General features: G+C 44.7%; 1 long non-coding RNA gene across 1 annotated transcript in view; it reads right to left on the bottom strand.

Annotated features, from left to right (window-relative positions):
* Nucleotides 1–4,087: 4,087 nt before the first annotated feature.
* The window catches only part of LOC107052157, a 38,941-nt gene continuing 24,263 nt past the window's right edge, over nucleotides 4,088–18,765 (bottom strand). The window contains exon 4 of the long non-coding RNA XR_005861707.2: nucleotides 4,088–5,118. This is a non-coding gene — a long non-coding RNA (uncharacterized LOC107052157). The remainder of the gene's footprint in view (nucleotides 5,119–18,765) is intronic.

The following is an 18,765-nucleotide window of genomic DNA, read 5'->3' as shown; positions in this document are numbered from 1 at the left end:
CAACCTGGTCTACTGGGAAGTATACCTGCCTATAGTAGGGTGGTGGGAGCTAGATGATCTTAAAGGTCCCTTCCAATCCAAACCATTCTATGATTCTATGCCAGATGTAATCATCTCTCACCCCAAACCACCATCACCCAGTTTAGGCTGTTCAGTTTGTCTTCTGCACACACCCAGGATTTCTGGAGGCTGAACACATTCCACTTAGGGTGCAGAAACCGGGTGGGTTGGCACCCATGTGCCAGACTCACCACATGCTCAGGGCACAGGGGCACAACACATGATTTGGGATGCTCCCATGACCATGGTACTGCTTCAGATGAGGTCCTGAGATGAGATAAACACCTGTAACCCCGTATACAGACATCCATCTCCTCACAGAAACAGGTGCCGTGGAAGAGAAATAGACATGCATTACATGACTCATGAACAGAATCACATTAATTTAATCAGATGTTAAGAAAAAAGAAGTCCGAAATTGTGCAAGGTGATTGTCTATGTATTTCCTAGCAGCACTCAGAGCCCATGCTCCCTGGCACTTAGGACTGCACAGATTTCAGGCCAATGGACAGATGGATTATGCAGATGAGAACAAATCATATGCTGTGTAGCTGCAGGAAGATGCAGGCAGAATTTACCCCGGAGCTGCTGGAATTAATAGAGCAATGACAACTACCATGGAAAGTGCACCAGGCAAGGTTTTAAGCTGAGAGAATACAAAATGTATGGAGAAAAATGCATTGGGCTGCAGGCTTTTAATCTATCTGCCGGAGAACAGCCCCAGAGCTTGACATTATTGTTGATCGCCTAAAATCAGCTACCTGTTTATGGCACTAAAATATTGCTTGGACACTGAGTACTTGATGACTTGTGGAAATCCATGTTTGGGTAAATGCTTTAAGTGAGAATGAACGAGTAGAGTGTGACTATCTTCTGAAATGCTCTTTGAGACTGTTCCCCTGGATCAGGAGCTAGGGCAGAAGTGGCAGCAGTGCTTATTCATAAGGAAATGGGGATGTCTATCACATCCTGGGATGAATAAATGTTTATATATAATCTTTGACAGATGGGGACATTAGTGCTTTTATTTTATGGATAAAGACGAGAGATACTAGATGTATTACACAATATTAAAAGCTCTGTGATGAGGATAAACCTCATCTTTAGGGTGGAAATCTCTTTTCTCTAGCTCAAGGGGAATGCTCTGGCAAAGGGCTGATGTACAGAGGGCGGGCGGCATCACATCTGGCATCACTCCCTTCTGAGGAGGACCTGGGGTGAGCTATAGGAGGAGCAGCAGAGAGTGCAGATCATAGGATATCAGTATTTAGCAAGACCCTGTGGGTTTAGAGACAAGAGTTGGGAAGGATAATACAACATCAGTGTCCCAGAACTACTGCAAATATGGGCGATGCTGCAACACACGCAACACAAACATCTCATGTTAAATTAAGCTGTCCTGATTTGAGCCTTGATCATCATGCCCGACCTCCCTTGTGAACACAGCTTACCTCGTGTTTAATGAGAGTCACTGCAGTAAATGGGATATGTATGTGTTTATATCCAGGATGTTAATTATGGTACTCAGTGTCGATCCCTTTGCCCACCCAGACCTCCTCTCCTGACATCACCAATGACTGACAAGAAGTGAATGTGAAGCCCTACTGTAGTGTAGGAGAAATATGACAATTTTGTAGCATCTGTAGCAAGAGGGAAGCCTTTGCCCATGGCTTTTTAAAGATCTTCACTTCCAATTGAAATAATGGACATAAATGTGCAGAAGAGGGAACGAATACCAGGGAAGGCCAGTGCTGCAGGCACTAAGGGTGCACATGAGTGCTGGGCGGAAGCTTAAGAGAAAAGCTAAGAGGGAAAGAAAAGGAGAATAAGTGTTTCTGGAGGTGAGTGTTCACGAACAGCAACTTCTGCTACCATGGCCAATTCTCCACAATCCCAGGAAATGTATAGGATGTGGGTCTGCTTCTCCAGAGTAATAAACTATTTGGAAAGCAACACCACGACCTGATCCGTCCAGTGACGTTCCTCCTGCCCCCGTGGCAGTCCCAGCTGAGATAAGGAAAAGCAGCTTCTGAGCTGGGCTTCGTCAGCCTGTCTTTATTTGTATGCTTTGAAGAGACTCCAAATCAGGTCAGGATTAGCAGCAGTTGCTGCGGTTTCAAAAACTTCTCTCTGTTAGCTGTGACCTGGTAAGGAACACAAATGAAATTGGCTTGTTCCCTTGCTTGTACTTGTACTTCTGTATGAAAAGACATCAGAGGATTGGGAGAGATTTTTCTTATAGAGCTACAAAAATACACGTATAAAATGTCAACTTTGGCTTTCCCTATTTTTGCCAAACAACTTGCAGGATATCTCAGACAGGGTTTTTCCAACTCTTAGCTAAGATGGCAGATTTATCCAAGCATTTACCAGGAGTATATTCTCTTCTACATATTTTAAGCATTTCAATAAAACAGAAAAAAAGGAATCCCAGAAGGACATTAATAGCCTTAATGAAAAATCGTTACTCCTTTCAGAAATGTAGTTTTCATATATATCTGTATTACTTCAGTTATCCAGCAAGTCCATCATGACAGCCTCTTGGGGTTATTATAAAATGAAAGCCAGAGAATATTACTGGATAAAGAGGGAAAAGCCTTTCAGTCATGCACCAGGCAACATAAACAAGGAGAGAAAGCAAAGGCAATTCTCTTTTTCCCTCAACAGGACACCCTTAGATGGAGCTCTACACATTTACCAGGAAGGAGATATGGGGGAAAAAAGGGTCAGTGGCTGAGAAGAGGAAGAAAAAGAGGACAACTCCCGTTATGGTCAGTATTTAGGTCTTTATTGTCTTCCCTTCTACCCAGGGATGGCACAGACAGTCCTGTGGCTGATTGCAGCTGTGGATGAAGCAAGACGTGGCCCCACTGATGCAGCACTGAGGTTACTCCAAGTGAAATTCAACAGAATGTTGATCTTGTTGACAACGGTGAGGAAGGCTGAATATTAAGTGAAACATTCTTTAAAATACTCCCAAAGCAAACAAAAAGTGCTCTATACATCTAGGGGGAATGTGATCAGAGTGTGACAGCTGAAAGGACCACTGAACAAAAGACACGCTGAAAAATGCTGTGTAGCAATTGACTAACAAAAGCTCACATGCAGGAGGCACAAAAGAAGAAAATTTGGAGGAAATCATACATTTCAGTGTAAGATCTCTATTCATGCAGCTTAACTGAGAATTATGTCTGAAAACATCAAGTCAATGCATGCATCCCTCTTCCATGGCTTCCTTCCACTTCCTGTGCCAAGAGTCAGCGGGCCAGATCCTGCCCATGGCCAAAGGGCTGGGTTACATTACTGATACACTGGGATAATCTCTGGTGCTCCTTTGTAGTGGAAATCAACGACTAATGGCCAAGGTACTGTTATTTCCCCACTGTTTTTTGTTTGTTTGTTTTTTGTTTTTTTGTTTTTCAGTCATTTCTGCAGCCCTCAAGTTCAGACAGGGAAGCCTGTGCCCCAAAGCCCAAAAGCCCCAAAGCAAAGAGACCCCAACCTGATGTGCAGAAGAGAAATCTCAGGTAAGTGCAGTGCTGTTCAGATGCCTACATAGATAACAACAAAAAGCAGCCAACAAGGTGGTCTGGGAAATAGATGGAATGAGAATGAGTTGAGAGAAGGACCTGTTACAGTATGGAGACTGGGTAAAGCCTGTGCCAAGGAGGGGTGGTGTTGAGGGTATGCTGTTGCTCTGCATGACCTTTGATTTGATAACTCTATTGATTTGAGGAGGCTCTCCCTGCTGGGTGACTTATCAGCAAAAGAGAGGTAAAATAGTTGTATTTCTGCAACCCCAGCGTCTTCCCCTTCCATGCTCCATCTCCTGCCACTGCACAGCAGACAGCTGCAGCAGGGTGGGGGCAAACTGTTCCATCTACTCCCAGCCATGGGTCCCACTGGTCTGCAGGGACATCTAAGAACACCATGAGTCATTCCAGGTCATGCCTCAACAGCAGCTGGGAGATAACGGCAACGGCATTCATTTACAAAAATTAAAAAAAGAAAAGAAAATGAGGAAAGATTCAACTTGGAAGACTTTATTTCCACATTCAGAAGTTCATTTCCCCTATTGAACGTACTGTTATAAACTTCCCAAGGGAGTTATGCATACATCCCTTGGAGCTGCAGCATGACGGCACCGTATCGGCGCAGGATGAGAGCAGCAGCAGGAGAAAGAAGCAGCAGCACATCAGAGCACGCACCAGCAAGCCAACCAGCTTTGCGAGGCTGGGAGGCAGCAGCTTGCAGACTGAAGTCTGTCCCTCTGCATCTGCTGTCTGTCCCTCCTGCTGTGCCAGCTGCCAACAGTCAGCTCCTGGTGTTCAGCTCCTGACTTGCCTGGCTTTGAGAAGGAAGGAAACACTGCCAAAACCATTCCCATCACTCCTCCCGTGGGGCTCCAGACACTGTGCTCTGCAGGTGTGTTTGGTCAGTGACACTTCCAGTGCTTTAAGTGGCAGACACACCAGCCACAAGTCCAACCAATGTTACCTTGTTGGGTTGGGATTTTCCCCTCCTCTTGGCCTGTGAGAGATGAGGAGGTTTTCATCTGTTTCTTCCTCCAAACAGAGGCAGCAGCAGGAGCAGAACAGCTCTGAGCATCAGCAGGTGCTGCCAGCAATAACCTAAAAGATGGGTGCACACGTAGGCACATGGGTGTAGGACAAACCAGAGCTGTGTCAGTGTGCTCTGGTGAGGCAGGTGGTGTGAAGTTCAAAGGAAATACGCATTTCTACATGATCGTATCAGCAGCCTTTCTGATTCAGGGTGTGTGCAGTTGGCCTTCTCCCACATGGTAGTTTCAGGGTCTCATAGTGTTGAGGAGAACTGAGATCTGTGGTAGAAATAACTGTAATGTCTCAAAACTGGGGTTTGTATTACAGGTGATGGATCAATAAATGGGGGAGACAGAGCCAGACCAAGTTCTGCTGCCTTGGCTGGCTGCTGGTAACTGCTTTGATTCATGCCCGCTGGGAACTGCTTGAATAGAGTGCTTCAGATGCTAGCTGGTAAAACGAAATCCTCAACTCCAGCTCCTTCCATCAGCCATAGCTGAAAAGGGAAAGCAGGTTACAGAAAGGCTCTACAATGATGTACACGGCTGAAGGGTATTGAAATCCCCTCAGCTGGCTGAGTAATGCCTTGTCCTGCAGTCTTAGTGATACCAAATGTTGGTGACAGCAGCACTCATCCAGAAAGAGGGTTACATGGAGAAGTATGGCAATGTAGAACAACGTACAATTGACTTCAGTATAATTGAAAAGAGCTATACAAGAAATCTTCCCAGACAACACGCTGATTTCTCTTTAGCCCTCCCTTGCAGAGCTGGTGCAGAGCTCCCAAGTACTGGGGGATGGCTCACGTTGCTCCTATGACTGTATCTAATTCAAACCCAATTTTCAGCAGCAGCTGAAACTGCCCAGATTCTACCTCACATGTGGGATTCACACTTAGGATCTGACCACCATTAACATGTTGTGTCAACACACACACTTACCCAAAGCACCTGCGGGGAACAAGAGCAAAACGAGTTGTAGGAGGAGGCACCAGGCAGCGTGGGACAGGCAGCCGCTTCCTCACGGCTCAGCTGGCGCGTGACGGCGGCACGAGCTGACAGCAGAGAGCAGCGCTGGAGATTAATTGCTTATAATGAGCAGCACCACAGCCCTCAGAAAAGGATAAAGTGGGGACTGCCTGGGAAATGGCAATGCTTTAACCCTCTGTGGTGTCGGTCCCCTCACTGGAATCTTTTTGGGCATTCCATCCCTATGCCTCGAAGGGAGAGAGTTTCTGAAGAGCATTGGCCTGGATTTACACTACAGTAAAGAGCCTGGGTTTGGGCTCCTGCCACCCCTAAGAGCTGCTGAAGCGACTCTTTCTCTCCTTCTCTCTTTCTTCTTTTTCCTCTGTCTCTTCCACGTTTTCTCTATCTATCTATGTACGTTTTTCATAAAAAAGGAAGGAAAAAAAAGAAAAAAGAAAGCCAACTAAAAAGAGAAGGTCACCAAGTCAGGACAGCTATCTGAGCCAGCCCTTCAGTCACCACAGGATCACGGGGTGGTTGAGGTGGGAAGGGATACCAAAGGGCATATTTTCAGAAAATCTGCATCTCCTTGATAGGGCAAAGGAAAATGGTTTCAAAGTAAAAGAGGGGAGATTTAGCCTGGATATAGGGAAGAAGTTTTTTACAATAAGGGTGGTGAGGCACTGGCACAGGTTGCCCAGAGAGGTGGTGGATATCCCGTCCCTGGAGACATTTAAAGTCAGGCTGGAGGGGGCTCTGAGCAACATGGTCAGAGTTGTAGGTAGGCTAGTTGTAGGTATGTCTATTCATTGCAGAGGAGTTGGACCAGATGGCCATTAAGAGTCCCTTCCAATTCAAACAATTCTATGATTCTATCATTCTTGCTTCAGGAGGCAGAGGAATCGTTGGCCTGAGTTAAACAGAAGCAATGCGCTCACCTGGGAAAAGAAAATTGGGAAGCACCAACCACTGAGTTCCAACAGCTCTGTGGAAAAACATTACAGCTTTTCATTGCTGTTTTCATTTCAGGACTGACCTAGATTTTTATGCGCTGGAAAGGTGGGGGTGTTACAGAGCCGCAGAAAGACCAAGCTGTCCCAGTCTGAGCAGAACTGCCATTTGGGGGTCATTTTTCCTGTTTAAAGCAACCCAAGCTGAATTTTCTGGGAAGCTGTATTTGCTGGATCCTGCTTTGTCTTTAGGGACGTGGGCAGGCAGCTGTTCTGAGAGCAGAGCACAGGAGGGTGATGAGAGGAGCCCCAGGAAGGGGCCAGGCATGACAGCTGGCTCGGGGCAGATGTCCGTCACAGAGACTGGTGACAGCAGAGCCTCAAATTAGGGCACTGGGTCACTAACCACAGAGGAGAGATCAATTCATTTTGCAACATGTGGGGAAAGAAAAATCTTGTTGGTGTTTGTTTAGATGTGTTCAGCCTTCTGTTCGATCCAAGGCACAAGGCTAAGAAATGCTTTTCTAGAAACCACGAGCTACAACCATCCTAGACTGCTTTGACTAATTCAGCAGTTGTTGCATAAATCTTCTGTAAGGGTACCTATTTGGGATAACACACTCGGGATTGTTAATGTTCTGCAAACCAGAGAAGATGCTTTTCTCCAGCTGATTGGTTTTGTACTCTGAGACCACAGGTCATGCAGTGACAAGAACTTTAGCTTAGCTGTTAACTGAGGGTTTCCCCAACACACCTAAGCTAAAAATACTCAATGTCAGAGCTACTATTGTTCAAATAATTTAAATAACACTTACATAATGAATTGTATAAAATATATGGGTTTTTACTTATTTTACAGGTGTTTTTTTTTATATATATAGAACAACTAATTTTACACATAGATGAGAGATAATATTTCAATCAATTTCAATGCTCTTGTGTCACAGTAATTCAACCCCACGGTGTAATATCTATTTCTATAAAGTAAAAGGAAGGATTAAAAAGATTTTAAAAGATTCTTTACTCAAAGCAGAATATTTATAAAAAGAACCTACTAAAATTGTTAAACACTTTCCTTAGCGATAAATGCCATACATCTGACCAGAGCAGTTTACAGGGCAAAATCTTTTTGTGCAACAGACAGCTGCTCTGGAGCATCCTAACCTCATCCTTGCTTTCAAACGTGGCCATTAAAACAGACTATTGCACAGCACGGTTTCTTAAATAATGTATCTCATAATGCAGTCTCAAAGAAAAGACAAGAAAACCTTACTTGCAGGGACAGCTGTGTAGCTGAGATTTGCTTGTTTTGTTTTATTTTGCTCCCCAAACATCACTGATAAGGAATGTGCTTTTAAGAAACTGCAGGCTAATGCGTAGACAAGGGAAAATGTCCTCCTGCAACAAACTAGAAGTCTCTCATTAGTAAACTGCTGGAGTTCTACTATAAGGCATTAGTGCAGCTGGCACAGTTCCTGAGAATAGAATTATTCATTGCCATGGTTACCCGTGCTAGAAATATTGCCCTCCACAATCAGTGTAAACAAAGATCCTTTCACAATGGTATAAAAATTAGAGTGCTTGAAGCAATTAAAGGAAATGATAAAATTGTACAGAAGTTGAAGTTGTGACTTGCAAGCACTGTAGCTTTTCTAACATTGGGAGGGGGGTGGGGGAGAGGGGAGTTGAAAGCCTTCTGTGAGGAGCTGAGCCTCCCCTGGCCGCAGTGACATGTAAAGCACTGGATGGGCATCAGGAGCTGAGGGCAGAGCCTGGCAGGGTGGGCAGCACCATGCACCAGTGTGCTTCTCACACTGCACCGGAGGGATGGTTATAGCTACAGATGAAGGGTAGACAGGTATCTCACTTAGTGGTGGTGAAGCTCTGCCAGTGAATAACAGTGTGGAGCTAATGTGCATCAGCCAACTGTGCCCTGGGGTGCCCCAGGCCCAGCGTGGCCACTAGGCAAGGGGTGTGGGTGTCCCCTCTGCTCTGTGCTGTGCGGCCTCACCTCCAGCACTGGTTGTACTTTGGGTACCACAATGTAAGAGGGACATCAAACTATTAGGGAGCGTCCAAAGGAGGGCTAAAAAGATGGAGAAGGATCTGGAGGGGAAGGTGCATGAGGAGCAGGCCCTGGTGTGCTCAGCCCGGAGCAGGGCAGGCTGAGGGGAGGCCTGATGGCGGCTGCAGCTCCTCACAGGGAGCTCTGCTCTCTGTGACAGCGACAGGGCCCGAGGGAACGGCATGGAGCCGCGTCAGGGGAGGGGCAGCTGGGGGTGAGGGAAAGAATCTGCACCAGAGGGCGGTGGGCATGGAACAGCCTGCCCAGGGCAGTGGGCACAAGCTGCCAGAGTTCAGGGAGTGTTTTTACACCACTCTCAGACAACAGGGTATGGATTTGGAATGGTTCTGTGTGGAGCCAAGAACTGGGCTCTTCTCCTGCAGATGCTGTGGGACACCTGTGGGTGAATATTCAGTGATGAGGTAGGCAGGCTGTGAACACAGGCAGGATCCCTCCCTGGGAGTACCTAACATGAGAAAGACGGGTGAGCTGAGGCTTGGAGATAAATATTCCCATGTGCTATCAGCAGCATCAGCTTTGCTACACCTGCTGTGAACCCCTTCAGGCCATTATGCACCAGTTTGAGGCAGAACAAGCTGGCACTGCTGCTGCTTAGTTTTGTCCGAGAGGTTGTGGAGTCTCCTTGAAGATCATTGAGTCACTTTGTGAGGCTTAATACCTGGCTTATCAGACAGATGTCAACAATGGCTGCTTTCTGGCTGCATAGTGGGAGAAATGAATAACTATTGCAGCCGTCCTAAGGCAAAAAGTGGAAGTGAGGGAGGAAATAAAATATCCTTCTGTGACTGACATTACTTCCTAGCCTGGTGTTTCTTTAACTGGTTTCATGAAAGTAGAGAGCCTGCAGCAATAGGCAGGTCAAAGCCATGCAGGACCCAGCAGAAATGCCATCTGGTGTCGGGAGCATCTGTAGCCGGGTCAGACAGATGTATCAAGGGGTTTAAGGCATGCTAGCAGCATCTTCTCACTTCAACTGGGGAAGAACTGGAACACACCTCTAACACTTCTCTGTGATGTTACCAATTTCCCTCAACACCCTTCTTCTCCCACTCCCCTCCAGCTCTTTCAACCCTCCTCTGCAGAGCAAGGAGGAAGCTGCAAGGCTACTTTGGGAGCCCTGAGAGCAACAGCATTGCAGTTGGGGAGAGGGAAAGGCAGTTCAATGGCTTCTCTATGGCTACACCATCATGTTGGGGACTTAGAACTGTCATCCTAAAAATGGAATGAGGGCTTTTCATCCCCTCTTCTTATAGCCACATCCACCCTTGGTGAATCTGGGAAGGATGGGAGATAAGAAGATGTTGCTATTGCACCATGCCCCTACCCACATCTCACATCACTTCACAGACAGTGGGGTAAAATGTGAAGTATTTAGTTTTGCAAAGCTTTTCCTGCAACAAGATCACTGTCACCTCCATTTTAGAGGTAGAAAAAGCAAAGAGATGCAGTTTTGTATGGAAGGTCACAGAGGACATCTGTGAAAGGCTATCACAACCTGACTGCAGTCCTCTGCCATTCTGCAGCTTTTCTCCTTCTTCCCAGCCGTGTCAAACAGCCCTGTAACAGCTCTGGGAAGCTTTGTGAAGCCCTGTGGAAAAGCTCTAGGGATGAGAGAGTCAGTTCAGTGAGGCAGATCGAGACAAGGCAACAAGCAGCCTGCAAACCTCAACAAAGTGATCCTAACCTCTGCTTGGCAGCCAGGGCTGCTCCTGGCCCAGCAGGGCATCAGTGATCCTCACTGCTTGCTGCACTTCTCCACTGGGAAGTCTGAAACTGCCATGGGAACTACAGGTCAGTAACCCCTGAAGGAAACATTGCATGACATGCAGAGAAACAGAGGTGACAAGATAACACTGAAATGAAGTCCCAGTGGGGAAAGAGAAATTGGGGAACTTGTTAAAAAGCTTGCTGCCATCTGGAAGGCAGGAAGAGGCATGGGTCTGTGAAAGCATGGCATCTCTAGGGAAAGTCTGGCTGCTTGCAGCTGGCACTGCAAGACGAAAGGATAGGGAATAGCTGGTAGGCCTGCCCGGCCCATGGAAACTGGAACAGAGGGTGAAGGGAGGGTCGGTTTTCATTTTCATGAGACTTCAGGGTATGTAGCAGAATCTAAAATAATCACCTTGTGCCGGTTGTTATCCTTGGCATGAACAGTAACTTTGTGGCCCAAAGGGCTTAACTGGAGATACAAAGGGAGAAACGAGAGCACATTGGGCTCTTGATTTACTAATAGGAGTCTTTTGTGCTGTTTATTGGTTCAGAGCCATCTCCTAGCTCTTTACCCTTTACGCCTTAGTTACTGCGAGACCATGTGGTCTTCCTTGACTATGCATTTTATCTTACAGAATGGTAAGAACTGTTCTCTTTGAGTTTTCCCTGAGCTCCCATCACTGATCTTAAATCTGGGGCATGGAGAAGGAAGAGGAGACCTATGCCATGGTAACAGATGCCTTTGAATTAGTGATTGGTTTTCTAGTAACTGATAGTTTCTGCAGTTCAGCCCAGTGAACACCAGCTTCACACTGGCCTTCTCTTGTGGAAACAAAGTACAAAAGGCTTTTGCTTTTGGTTAGTCATGTAAATCCTCTGATGAAGCCCATTCTAACAGAAGGGTAGTAAAAGGCTGTGCTATAAATAGTGTTGAGTGTTTGCCTGAGCTCAGGCAGAAATGTAAGGTTTCATGGCTCAGACTGAGAATCCCGGTTGTTTCAGAGCCAGGGGCTGACGTTTGCCTTTGTGCTTGTGCTCTGATGTCTGTTTTGTTTTCTGATACAGTCATTTATTTTAAATCGGGCTGAATACATGTTACATCTTGAGAGAGAATTAGGATTCAGCACAGACAAGTCAACTTAACCATGTAATCTGGTCCAAGTGTTTTTATATATAACTTGCACATTTATGGGATTTTCTGTCAGAACCTATGGGGGGAAAAAAAAGCAACAACAGGCCAGTTCAACATTATGTAGTGATCACAGAGATAAATATTCTAAGCTTCTAAGAAAGCAATAGCAGTGCTGCATCCGTCATGCAGTTGCTGCATAGGAGCATTTCTTACTGATTGGAATGAACCTGTTCAGATGCAGTGGCTGCAAAATCAGATCCTGAATGTGGCATGATAATGACTGGATTCGGTTTAATTAGAAAGATCAAAAGCTTAATTTGTTATCACGGGGAAAAAATGATGTCTATAAGCACAAGAATAGCAGGACCAATTTCTTCACTGTAAGTGCTACACTTCTGTATGATTTGTTATCTGTCAGTAAAAAAAAAACCACCATTAGTGCAGAATGTGAAGGGTAGAAACTGAGAGAAATACAGAGGAAGGTCCAATATATTCCTACTATAACAATACACCAAGACTGACTGGATTCCTGAATGTCACTGTTTTAAAGAAATATTCAAACAATCCATCTGATTTTCATTACTGTGATATTTTTGATCCTTTGGTTTTTTAACAGAATGCATGTTTTCTGTGCCTTCTTTAGGTTTTAATCTCTATCTTCACAGACATAATCAAGGTCAGATTTTTTACTGAGACGCATTGACTGTGTTTATTCAAAACTATTTTATTGCAAAATTTGGTTATGTTTTCATCTTTACGGGTGATCAAATGTAGCAGGGCAGGAATGGAACAGATGTGCTTTACATGGCATGTAGATTTGGTGTAATTTCTGTCCTTAATATACTGTTTGGTTGTCTAGTTTTTGCAGATTGCCCTGCCTGCTCTCAGCCCCGAGCAAGGAGCTCAGCACTGCTTGTTCCCATGCTCTGGTAGCTTATGGCTGAAGAATACCATGTAAATATCCCACCAATTCCACTGTCTGATGTAGCACAGTATCTGTAATGCCATCAGCATCTGCATTACAGCCTGAACAGCATAAGCTTTGCCCTTAGTATTCCTGTGAGATAGAAAAGTGCTTTTATCCCATATTATAGATGTGAAAGTGAAGTATATGTCTTCATTTACTTCTTGAAGCACTCTGATACACAAAGAAACCTCAGAGGAACCACCACCCCATGAAGCAGGCAAGCACATCTCTGCCGACACGACTCTTGGCTGCCCTGAGTTTATCTGCCTCAGTGTCTCCCATCATCCCATCGCACACCTCTATGATGCTGCTGCACCTCTAACCAGTCAAATTCTGCTTATCTGGGGCTTCACCTTAGATCTTCGCTCAGATCTGAGTTCAATCCTCTGTCCAAGGGGCCCATGAATTCCAAATGACCAACAAAGAGGGCCAACACAGCTGGAAGAAGGGCCCATCCCTGACTCTCACCACAGTGCACAGGTTGTTATCAGCACAGACTATCTGTTAGTCTTTGGAGTTGCAGCAAGAGATATACTTCAACAGGCTCCAGTCTTTTCCTCCTTGCACTTGTCTTGTTATATTTAAAATGGTATCTAGGGGCTCCACTTCTGTCTTATCTTTTAAAACAATCATTTTTCTTGAGCTGGAAGAATACACGTAGCAGTCAAGGACGAGTCCTCCTCATTAGTCAGAACAAGAGACCTCCTGTTCCCAGCATCTGAGTGTCTGAGCCAAGTACTCCGGGTCTTCACAGAGCAAAAGGAGTGACATGTCATTAAAGATGAAGCAGGTTCTTACTCCTCATCTGCCACAGCAGCAGCCACGGCTGCTGAAATAACCCCTCGCAGAAACCTTTGAGCCTCCCTTCCGCATCCCCCTTGGGGCACTGTGGAATGGTTTTAATTGGAAGCAGATGTGCAATGTGGTAGGTAGGAGCAGGCCTATGCTCAGTGTGAGCTCCTAGTAAATAACTTCTGTATGATCACTTCAGAAGGGAAAAAATACCATGATTCATGGGAAATTATTTAAAATGAGACTAATAGGCACTCACAGTCAGTTGTCTGGTCAATATCCCTTACCAATTATTAGGAGTGAAGAATATTCTCTCACTTGATAACTTAGCAAAATGGAGCATTCAGCTTCAACGAATGGGCCAGAAGGAGATTTCCAAGCCATTATTTCCGTTGCAAACATTTTGGGGCTTCCACTTTTCTAATAAGATGGCCATGAATATCACAGAGTTGTGCTATTGGGAATGACCTGGGTTTTAAGTGCGTAGGGACCATTACCTGAATAATATAAACTCAGCATCTTGATTTCAGAAAAGAGTTTTGGTCACTCTTCTCAGCTTGTTTCCATCACAACAGGTCTGCCAGGCTACTGTAGCCCGGTTTCATGGAACAGCCACATCACACAGCTGCAGTTTCCAAGGTTCATATGGTTGCTGTTACGTTTGCTTTGTACTTCATTGCAACACCTTTGCCCCTCAAGAACCCAGTAGCTGTGCTTGGACACAAGCAATGCAATCATCAGGCAATCTTCTGCAGCAGGGAATAATTTAATCAACAACTCTTTTACTTCCAGATGTGTAGGATAAAACATGAAAGTGCAACAGGGAACATAGGCCAAGAAGGCCTGAATGTAAAATCGCTTGTGCATTAAATCACTGGGGAAACCTTTTTTCAGTCTCATTCCAGCTACTGGAAAGAAGTGTTATGCTTGTATGAGCGTAGGGTCAATGTATAACGTGTCACCATGTCCTGCTCCTAACTTGCATAATGACCTTTCTCACACCTTTTGTTTTGTTGCTCTTCAAAAATATTTGAGCAGATTTTATTTCAGTTCTTATTCTGTGGGGTTCAGTATCTAAACAGACAAGTAGTAGCGTGGGGGAGGCTTTCTGAAAGGCAAGAAATAAAGCTTTCAGTGGCAGTAGTCTTTTCTAGTTGTTATGCCAGAACTGTAGCTCCAGAGTTGATGTGTGCCAAGAGAACCAGCTTCCCTGCTGGCTTCCCGACCAGGGGAACCAGGAAGCAAAGGTGATTGAAAAATAGAACGAAACCCAGTCCATTGCCATTGTCCCAGTGATTTAAAAGCAAAGCAAACAAAACCTAACAAAATAAAAACATGCTGATGAAACAGAAGAACTCGGAGACCAAACCTCACTCAGATTTCTGAGAGCCCTCCCCTTAGTAGCAAATTCAATCTAGTTATTTTGTGATGTTATTAGTAAAACTGCTACAGGCATTTCTACATTAAAATGAAAGTGCATACATGCACACGTACTCTCTTTGTGCTATTCTGGGGACATCATTCCCTGACATCTTGCTTTCAGACGCCTGGTATTTTCCAGTGCACTGAGTAGATCGATTCTATCTTTAACTCAAGCATCAAAAAGTAACCTCCACATTCATCAATGAAAAGTGACAACCGATTTTATTAACTGTATCCATTATAACACGTAATATGACAGTGGGAATGTTTTTCACTGTAAGATTTTTGAATGGAAGAAAAGTGCAGTTAGTCTGAGTTCCTTACATTCATTAGAAGCAAGACTACTGAAACCATCAACATTTACAATGACACATAAGCAACACCAGAACCAGTGCCAATAAATACGCAGAGTACCAAAATAAATATTTACAGAATTAAAAATAAAACAAACACTGATTAGTATATCCTCGTGAATTGCCAGGGAAGTCATTTGCTATTGCTATCAGTTAAGTTTTCCATACGTTCAGAATACAGTGGTTTAAGGAGACACGTATTTATCAAAGTTTGCAGAGGTGGAAAGCAGAAGATACGCCTAACAATCTGGTACAGAAGCACCCCCTGGAGTGTTCTGATCTTTCACTCTGAAAAAGCTGGTCCACAGCCTTGTCAGATCATTGGCAAACCGTTTAGATAAGAGCAGGGAGGTCTGGCTTTCCTCACTCATTATCTTGAATCGGTCACATGCTACCTTGCTGGGGGTGGTCGACAAAAAATACGGGGGGAAATTGTAATAAGCAACGATTTGTCAGCTATAATACATCAAGTAAAAACAGATGAAGTGATTTCTAACAGGACACATCTGTCCCTTTCAGCACGTAGGAAGCCCCAGGAGCATCAGTTTGTCAGATGCAGTGTGGAGCAGTCCCTGCTACGTTTTCCTCAGGCACACCGTGATATTTAAGCAGAGCTGAGCTGTGACAACAGACTGAGGACCTTCTCTATTTCCTGGACTTGCTGAATCCGTGTTTTCCACCAACCACCTCCATATCTCATTCTTCCTTTCAACAGAGCCACAAGCCACAACACCAGAGCTTTTCTGAGACAGACTGATGACAAACACAGCGAGGAAAATTCAGATGGGGCCAAACGATGGGAACTCTGCTCAGCCTTAATACCAACCAACACTGCTAACAGGGCCACTGATTTCAGCAGGAACACTGGTGGGCAGAGCTGTTGCACACCATCCCACAGCAGAGCGTTTACTTCAACTTTACATGAAGGCAACAGCTTTAATCTTGCTCCCTCTTTTGGAAAGCAGGGTAAGATTACTTTTATCAGGTGCTGCAGAAAGGTACGCGCCCCCTGCCTTTGGGGCTGCCTCATCCCACTGCACTCCCTCCACAGCTTGTCCTTGGCCATAAGGGTGCCAGCAGCCCCCACCGCCCTGCCAGGGCACAGATCTTTGCACATCCCTGATGAAAAGAGAACCAAACATACCATGCAGTGGTCATGGGCTACAGAGGGTGTGGAAGTACCTAAGCTAAGTGCCTTGCTCCCCCAGCCCATGGGGTACGGGTGGGCTGGGCCAGACCCTCGGGTTTGCTGCCGCAAACTGAGAAACATCACCAGATGCATAGCTTTTACACTATAAGGTCAGGCTTAATTCAAAGCAGAGGTAGCCAATGTTCTTTTATGAGCATATTATGTTCAAAGACTCTGGTGCCTCTGCATAAAAAGCCCATGGAAGCAACCTGATACTGAAATGGCAACTGTTTTGATGCAATACCATCCAAAATAATAAAAATCTGTTCAAGCTCTTACCGTTCAATCTGTAGGCATTGCTTTCCCTTAAAACAGATCTAAGATGTTGCTATGAAACAATTAAAGGGAGGCATAATCAGTTACCATATTTAAAAAAAAGAAAACAAGAGCAAAGACATCATAAACAGGGATTTTAGTGCTCTGGAAAGAATCTGGTCCTGTTTTTGCCATCAGAAGTTAAATTAAGGAAGGCAATGATTGTGTTAACTGCAATTTAAACATGCTGAGCACTGGAGTTCCGTACAGAAGTGGCTGCTTGTTAAAATGGAAAAACAATAGAAAGACATGTTTTGCATTCAGATCAGTGGAAGTACGACTACGCTAATATTAAAGACTGCACAGTCACCTGAATAATGTTCATCTTCTAAAAAAGGGAAGACTTATTTAAGAAACACTTCCCATTTCCTTCAAGATTAAGAGATTAAGAACCTTCCCCAGCTCTTACTGGAGTCAGTGGAAGCTTTGCCACAGCAGAACTGGGCCTTAGATTGTCAAACTGCGTTGGCAAATGCCACTTTTCTAGCTTTGTGGCCATACCTGCATTAGCTCCTACTTCAGAGCATCACTTGGATGTGATATTATAGGCAAAGCAATCTTCCTTTAGCCATTGCTATAAGAATTCTTAACAGAACAGTTTACTTTCCTTGCTCTGTGAAGTACAGAACCTTTTGCCCTCTCCAGTACACCTTTGGCTCTATTCATTTAAACATACACAGAAAGAAAAGCAGCCCTTACCAAAGATAAAGAAAATCTGGGAACAGCCTCCATAACAAACAGCCTCCAGGCTTTTCCACATGTGTGACATGTTTCCTTTCTAGATTTGATGAATTGAGCACAACAGAGAAGTGGAAGGATATATGCCACTCTGTGCAAAATATCCTCAACATCCTCACCCACGTGAATGAGATCACACAGCACATTTTAAGCATCTGTGCCGCTTGTTCTGAAGGCAAATTCATTTCTTCCATACCAAGGAGTAAAGCCCTTTCGAAGATCACATTGGTAGCAGCTCCTCCATTTGATTGATGAAGGGCTAGGGCAAAAATCTGTTTCCCAACCTAGTGCAGTATGGTTGAGTGAGAACAAGGGGGGGGGAGGGGGGTTGGAGAAGGTGTTCCAAGGCAATAGGCTTGGATGGAGAACCTCCCCAAGGCAGGAAGAGATTTAATAAGTCGCTTTTGCAGGAGTAAAGGCCCCCAGGTTGTGGCTTGAGTGTGTGGTTATAGCTCTTTGCATATGGCATACCCCTTTGCATAAGGCAGGCTCTTCTGTTTCCCTTTACAAGTAATGGGTCTAGAAAACACCAAATCAACACTGACCATTCCAACCGAGATGCTCACACGGAAGACAAGATGTGAGCTAAAGATGACCTAAAAAATTTCTGTGAGTCAGACTAAAAATCAGCTGTTTGAAAGCAAACAGTGGGACAGATTTGGATGCTTTCTGCTCACAGCAAACAGCACGTGAGCCATCAGAAGGGAAACCCACAGTGGAAGAGAGGGATGCTGCACAGGGAGCAGTCCCAGGCTACCAAAGGACGAGTGGCAGCAGCTCTCAGATGAGTCAGTTGTTGTGCAGTTCTGCCAGTACAAATAGGGTTATGTCATCGTAATGAAAATGTAAACAAAGCAAAACAAACAAAAACAAAGCATAAACCAAAACCAAAATAAAAAAAGGGAAAAGCCAGAATGAAAAAAAATAAATACTGCGGAAGCTGTCACGTGTAAGCTCTGCCAAGAGTCGATTCTGCAGCATCTTTAATTGTTGTCAAATTGCTTTTCTGAGACAGAAGCCTCAGCCTTTTGTATCGATAACTATGAAAGTACATTTCCAGGCCACCTTGCTTGAAGTCCCACATTATCGCTGTTAGATAACCATCTGCCTTAGAAGTGGCTATTGTTACCGTGAACTGTCTGTACCATTATCTTGCTGAAAAGCCTTTTCTGAAAGTAGTCCATTAGAGCAAGCAAAAAAAACCTCAGAGCATGGCCACGTAGCAGAATCAATGGCTCCCTTTGATCTGCAAGCTCGTTCAGCACCACAAATCTAACGAACAACTAGGGTTTGCTTTGCTAAGCAAAGCCTGTTAATTTGGCTCATCTGTGCTGATAGCATCTTACTGAAAATGCCATCTGTATCAGATGTTTTGAAGACTTTGGTGCAATATTCGCTTAGCTTAGATAAATAATTTAGTAAGAGATTCATTAAAGAATAATCAGTGAATTAATTTTCATAGTGTACATCTGTGCACGTCATTTTTAAAATTCAGTCCTCTACTACCCCGAATGATGGGAA

This window comes from Gallus gallus, chromosome 1 (assembly GCF_016699485.2).
Source record: "Gallus gallus isolate bGalGal1 chromosome 1, bGalGal1.mat.broiler.GRCg7b, whole genome shotgun sequence".
Classification (NCBI taxonomy): Eukaryota; Metazoa; Chordata; class Aves; order Galliformes; family Phasianidae; genus Gallus; species Gallus gallus.
The sequence above is the reverse complement of the archived record's forward strand: the minus strand, read 5'-3'. Positions and strand labels throughout refer to the sequence as shown.